A 7220-nucleotide genomic window follows, 5' to 3' on the forward strand; every position below is an offset into this window, starting at 1 on the left:
TATTTAAATACTTTCCTATCTGGTAGAAATCATTCTTTTGATTTTTACTTCTGTTTTTAAAAAAATATTTTTATTCTCTTACCTCATCCTACTCATATTCCTGCTATAAATCTGAGTATCCCTCTTCACTTTGAGGCTTTATCATTCATATTAAAAGGCCTGAATAAGAGTTCTGACAAATTCTTGGTTCAAATTTATTGAGCAAGGAAGTTAGTCCCCAGCTCCAAAAAACACATGCTGCAAACCACTGTGTTCCACCAGTTGCTCTTCTGGAATACAGAGTGGCTCATTTAAAAGAAATATTTTTGGGGAAAAACACCACAAAGTAAAAAGTGCCTAGTGTTAAGCAAAACAGCTTCCAAACATGTCCAAAATCTTGGAAAGAAATTAATGAGAAATATGCTTGGAGGTGAGTAGTGTTCATTAACTGGTATGAAATATTCTCTTGCCCTTCAAAAATCTTTGATTTTTAAACAATATTGATCCAGTTGACTGTCAGTGGGCTCTATTCACTTAGTAGCTCCTGCTACCATCAGTAGAGACAGAGGAATGGAGGGGTACTTTGTGCAGGTAGTTAGGTGGTGAAGTGGATAGAGAATTGGGCCTGAAGTCAGAAAGACCTACCTGAATTCAAATCCAGCTAGCCATTTGACCATAGGCAAGTCACTTAATTTTAGAAAAATGCAAAGTAAAGCAATTCTGAAATACCATCTCATACCTATTGGGTGGGCTAATATGATTAAAAAAAAAAACTGTAGTAGTGGCAGCAATGTCACTACTAGGTCTGTATCCCAAAGATATTTTTTAAAATGGGGGTAGAAGGGATACATTTGTACAAAAATATTTATAGTAGCTCTTTCTGTAGTGACAAAGAATTGGAAATTTAGGGGATTCCCAACAATCAGAGAATGGCTGGATGAGTTATGGTATATGATTGTGATGGAGTACTATTGTGTGATGAGAAATAATGAACAGGATGATTTCTTAAAACCCTGGAAAGACTTACACAAACTAATACAAAGCAAAGTGAGCAGAACCAGGAGAACATTATACACTGTAATGGCAATATCGTATGATGATCAACTGTGAAAGACTTAGTTATTCTCAATAAGACAGTCATCTGACTCATGATGAAAAATGCTATCCACATCCAGGGGAAGAACTGATAGGGTCAGAATGCAGAGTGAAGCATACTTTTTCACTATTTTTTCATGTTGTTTTTATTTTTTGGTCTGTTTTCTTTCACCACATGACTAATATAGAAATGTTTTGCATGATTGCACACATATAACCTACATCAAGTAGAATTAGAAAAGGTCCACCTCTCATTATAATATTCATTCTCTCATTAACTGTTAACCAATCAGAGTTTATTTGCCATCTGTCTGGAATACCCACTCTTCCAAGGGCATGTAAGTTTCAAGAAGCAGCCATGATCATCTTTGGCAGTTGAGAGTGCCACAGACTACTTGTATTAATTATCTACTAGCATAATTAATAAAATTATTAATTACCCAAAAATTATGTCTCTTGAACTTTTTGTATGTCGCAGGTGGCAATTCTTCCTGTGGTCTGATTTTCCTTGATGAGTTCTGGGATGACCTTGGGCTGAGGATGGAGTTAAGGAGTGGGAAGTACGTAAGGCTTTGTACATAACATTTTTGTGGTTGAAATTATTTTAATAATATGAATTCAGGATGGGGGTGGAGGTAGGTAGAAAAGGCAAATAGCTAGCAGTTCAGAGGTAGAGAAGTATTTCTACTGGTTTTCAGAAGCATCTATAAGTTTAGCTCTACCAAGTAGGAAGCTAGGAGTAGAGCTACTGTTGTATATCTTGAGGAACTGTGTGGAGGGAAGAAATCATGAAATAAGTATTTAGAGGGATGGGCCCAAGAAGGGTTTGTTAACTAAATAATTAGTACTGAGGTTCACCTGGAGTGATTTTTCCATCAAGGGCTGAACAAACCTAAGGAAACAGTATACAAAATCTGCTCAAAGGGAATAACTAGAAAAAAGATGAAAGGCAAGGTGGGAAGTTGAGCAGTTTCCAAAGGTGCCAAAGAATGGAGACTTCCCTAGTAGTTTGAAGAGGGAGGACCCAAAGTCTGAAGCTTGATGAACTATAAGGAAGTGTTCTTTCTATAAGGTATTGAGATAGGAGAAGCATAATAGGATATTATCCAAATGTGGCCATTCAATTGAAGGTAGCATACCCTGAGATGACCCAACTGGGTGGAGACAATATAACACAAAAGAATTTCACTCACATCTATGCTTCTTTTGGCATGATGAGGACTACAAAAGCAGATTTTGAAGGTCTGGAAATGGTAGACTCAGAAAATAAACAAATAAAAACAAAAAAGCAGGTTTGGAAATCAAACTATTAGCATTAAGATTGAACAAACACATATAGGTGGGAGAGAGCTAGAGAGCTAAGAACCAGATGTTCTTTAGGTAGTATTAAGGACTAATCAGACATAAGAACTTTTGTAAACTTTGAACAACTGTTTCCACTTTATATCTATTGCAGACCTCTCCCTTCCCTCTTTACCCCACTCCCCATTTAGTGCTTCTCAGCTAAGTACTTCAGAGTGCCATAAAGATACTTGTGTGTTGCCATTAGTGTTCTGCAAAGGGAAAATGAGATCACTTTATTTTCTTTTTGTAAGATCCCTGAGTTTTGGGAATATCAGAAAGCTATGACTAATGGGAGCAGTTTGAAACTTTCAGGAATATTGGTGAGAAATTAGTATAAAATTGTATATGCAACAAGACTATAAAATATGGGAAGGAGGGAAACTAAAAACCAGAAATGAAGAAATCAAGTTTAACCATTCACAATTCTTACACTCAATCCATCCATTAACTAACAAGGTTTTATTAAGTACCAGTTATGTTCGAGGTACATATTAGGCCTAAAGAAGTATACATCCTCTCCTTCATGTACCCTATATATTGTTGGGAGACAAATAATGTACATATAAGTGTATATTAACATAAATATTAGGAAACTAAGTGGCGTGATGTTTAGAGTACTGGACTTTGAGTCCAGTGCCTCAAGTACTTATTTAACTGTGGGACCCTGGGCAAGTCATTTAACAACTCTTAGCTTCATCTTCCACATCTGTAAAATGGCATATAATAGCAGCACCTACCTCATAGTGTTGTTGTGAGAATCAAATGAGTTAAGGCATGTGAAGCCCTTTGCAAATATTAAAACACTAGATTGCTGCTATCTATTATATGAATACATACAAAATATATAGATAGTGTATTATAAATTATCATTGCTTAAGTGTTTATTTAATGTTGAATAAGTGAACAAATTATTCCTATGACCACTCCAAAACTGAATCTCAATTTTCCTCTCTGCCTTCAGAGAGTTTAGAATTTTCCTTTTGATTAGGGAAGCACAGAGCCTTCTCTGGGCAGCTAGGTGGCTACAGAGATGAGCTTGGATTCAAGAAGATATTGGCCAGTTGTATGACCCTAAGCAAGTCACTTAACATTGTTGGCCTCAGTTTCTTCATCTGTAAAATCAGCTGGAGAAGGAAATGGCAAACAAGTACAGTCTCTTTGCCAAGAAAACCTGAAAATGGTGTCATGAAGAGTCAGACACAACTGAAATGACTGAACAGCAAATAGCCTTCTCTATTAGAGGAACCAAAAGAATTCTAGATATCAGTAGATATGTCCTGAAGCCATTGCTTTGTTCATTGGTCCCAAGCAGAGTCCTCACCACTATTCTCTGCATAAACACAGGACATACAGATCTTCCCAGAGTAAAGTTCTCTCAAGTCACTGATTGCTACTGAGAGCCAACAATTTAATTTGTTTCATTTGTGCAAAGGAGCCCATATTTCTTTTGGCCTTATGAGAGTTATTGCACCTGCTATTGATTGTTCCTTAGATGTTGGCTGTTCACAAAGGCCATCTGCAAGATCATAAATTAGATCCGAGTTGATTGTCGGGAATGTTGGGACTTTCCTTGTGTATTCACCATTCACCTTCTTTTACCCCTGAGTTAACCAGGACTCTACTTAAACTTACACATAGGCACATTCAACATTTCTGTAGCCCTCCACTACTGTACATCACTAACCAGATTTGATCCTCTAAAAACATGCTATCTCCACATAAAACTACATCTTAGTTTTTAAGAGCCCTTCCCATATCTAGTGAAACTTGAACCTAAGAAAACAAATCTCATAGATTAAGATGGGTGCTATGGCATGTCAGTCCCCATTCCATTTCACCCTTAAAAAAAAATCTCATTTTCCTTGTGTTACGCTTTTAATAATGGATATACTGGTTTCATACCACTTGCTTTTCCTTCTGCTCACAGTTTCTCATAGGCATTTGGAAGCCCAGGGGTCGATTGGCCTGGCTCCCAGGAGCAAAGGCAGGCTGACAATTTGGAACCCAAGCAGGAATGTGAAACTAGAGGCCTGGATTAGCAGCAGGCTTGCTCTCAACCTGAGAAATCTTTTCAGTGATGGGAGATTTCACTGTCAGGGATGGGGAGAAGGGGTACAGTGAGGAAGACAGACGATTATCAGAGGACCTAGCAACTTCCCTAAAAATATTTAAATAAGATGGCAATTGGTTATTCTCTCAAACCATACCCTGATTACTCTCCATGGAAACCATGGGAACTCATTGATATGAATGATTCTTCAGTGAAGCAGATTGCAACCCATCCATCATTGCCTTGTGACCCTGGTCCATATCTTCTCATACGTTTGCCAAAGTGGGACTACTCAATCTTGGATAACTTCTAGCAATATGGAAAGGCACAGAGTGCATGATTCCCCTCAGCTTTTATCATCCTCTCTACAACACATGAAATCTTTCATGATTCCCACCCCCAGCCACTTTACTTTCTCCAATTTGCTTTGTTTACTGTAGATAGATTCCATGAATTTTTTTCTCCCCAACAGAATGTAATTTCCCTGAAGGTAGGGACTTTCACTTTTGTCTTTCTGCTCCCAGGGCCTGGAAAGTGCCTAGCACATGAGAGGTGCTTAATAAATGTTTGTTAATTGAGCAGTTGCCTCAAGGTCAGCTCATTTCTTTTGCTCATACATTTTTTTAATGACATCTTTTATTTTGTTTCTTTTTCATAGTTGCCCAGGATCATAATTAGTTCATATCAAAGGACCAAATTGAATCTAGGTCCTCCTAATCTAGCAGTAGCTAGGTGGTGAAGTGGATGGAGTGGGAGGCCTGGAGTCAAGAATACTCGCCTTGCAACAGGCCCCCTGAGAGGAGCCAGGCCTCCTGAGCCGGCTGCATTGATGCCTGGACCAGAGCCTACTGCTCACCATCCCACCAAGCCTGGCAGATGAGAGGAAGCAGTAGGGTCCCTCTACTGAGGGGCTGGGGAGCAGAAGCCACTGAGCCACTCCAGACTGGGGAGGTGGCCATTGTTGAGGGCCTCCCCATGCCTGGCGTGAAGCTGAGCACCCAGACCTAGTGCCAGATGGTGCTGCTCTGGGCCAAGTATGTCCGCTGCACCATCAGTGGGCTTCTGGTGGCCAAGAAGTAGAAGCCCTGCAAGTAGCAATCTTCTCACGGTGACTGGAACGGCACCAGCCCCTCTTTGGGGACTGCATCTCCCTCTCCCACTCCACCCTGGTGCTGGCCCTCACCTTGATTGATTAATGGTGCAAAGATAATAGTTATATGATAGTTGGTTATTGTCAAGCTAATGAACATGTAAAAGATGCCTGTCCAAACCAGCTTTCTAAGAATGTAGCTTCCAGAATGCAGAGGGCTCCAATGACACTGCATTCATCATAGCAGACAACATGAAGTTTATAATGGAGTGCATAGAACCCACAATTCATGTGTATGAGTATCATGAAAACAAATGGTGGTGTAGAGATCCACACTATGGTTATTGTGAAGACTAGCTGGAAACTCAGGGGATCTCAGCATCTCTCTTGGACAGCAGGTCCTATGAAACCCTTGTGGATTTTGATAAACCCTGGATGTCATCTGAAATGATTGGACAAATCTCAGTAAAGTTGATCTACACCTATGATGGGAAGTGACTGATTTATGGGCATTTCCAGTACACTGAAGAGGAAAAAAAAGAAATGTTAAAATGTAAATTAAATATCTCATACCTTGTGTGGAAAGGTAACAGTTTTAGGAAATGACATGTGACTTAAATGAGGCAGTGTGTCTAAGTGGTCATCTTTTTAAAACAAAGATCTCTAGAGGAGATATGAGCTGTTGAGTCTAACTGTCCCTGTGGATTCTTTCCCAGTTTTATGTTGCTCTGATTTTCAAAATCAAAGCTATTTCTGCTTGTCCAAGATTGTACCTATTAAACGATTTTCCCTAACAAAAGAAAAAAGAAAACTCACCTTCCTAAGTTCGAATCTGGCTTCAGACACTTACTAGCAGTGGGATCCTGGGCAAGTCACTTAACTCTGTTTGCCTCTGTTTCCTCAGTTATAAAATAATCTGGAGAAAGAAATGGCAAAGCATTCTAGTATCTTTGCCAAGAAAACCCCAAATGGGGTCAAGAAGCATTGGACATGACTAAAACAACTCAACAATGACAATCTAGCACTCTATCAAAAAGGTCGACATTTTTCCATAACAATATTAAGACCTTTCCATTAGTAAATATTCATAAATAACCAAACACAAGTCAGACTCTTTCGAGGATCCTCAGGTTTTTTTTAACATAAAGACAGAAAGTTTGAGAACTGCTACCCTGTGCTATGCTATACACTAGTGTTGTCAAACTTTAAAAGAAACAGGGGCACCTAAACCATAATAAAGATCCCTGTGGGCCACATTTTGACTTAGTAAACTATATATGTTTATATATTTCTTTTTTTATAAATATATCAACACATTATCATCAGGAACTACATTTCTCTCTGGTTGTTGGTTATACATGATGGCAAGTATTTAAGCATTTGTTTATTGCAGAAAGGAGGAACTATTTATTAAGCACATATCATGTGCCAGATACTGGGCTAAAAATATTATCTCATTTAATCCTCACAATAACCCTAAGAGGTAAGTGCTATTATGATCCCCATTTTAAAGTTGGGAAAACTGAGACAAAGAGAGGCTAAGTAACTTGCTTGGGGTGACACATATGGTAAAGCATCTGAGGTTGAACTTGAACTTAGGTCTTCCTGACTCTAGGTACCAAGGTCTATCCACTGTGCCACCTAATCCATTGCTTGGACTAT

At 38.9% G+C, this 7220-nt stretch overlaps 1 pseudogene; it reads left to right on the forward strand.

The window, feature by feature from the left end:
* The first annotated feature begins 5443 nt into the window (after positions 1–5443).
* On the forward strand, positions 5444–6046 carry LOC140523703 (ER membrane protein complex subunit 8 pseudogene; annotated as a pseudogene).
* The last annotated feature ends 1174 nt before the right edge of the window (positions 6047–7220 follow it).

Source organism: Notamacropus eugenii, chromosome 2, assembly GCF_028372415.1.
Source record: "Notamacropus eugenii isolate mMacEug1 chromosome 2, mMacEug1.pri_v2, whole genome shotgun sequence".
Lineage (NCBI taxonomy): Eukaryota > Metazoa > Chordata > Mammalia > Diprotodontia > Macropodidae > Notamacropus > Notamacropus eugenii.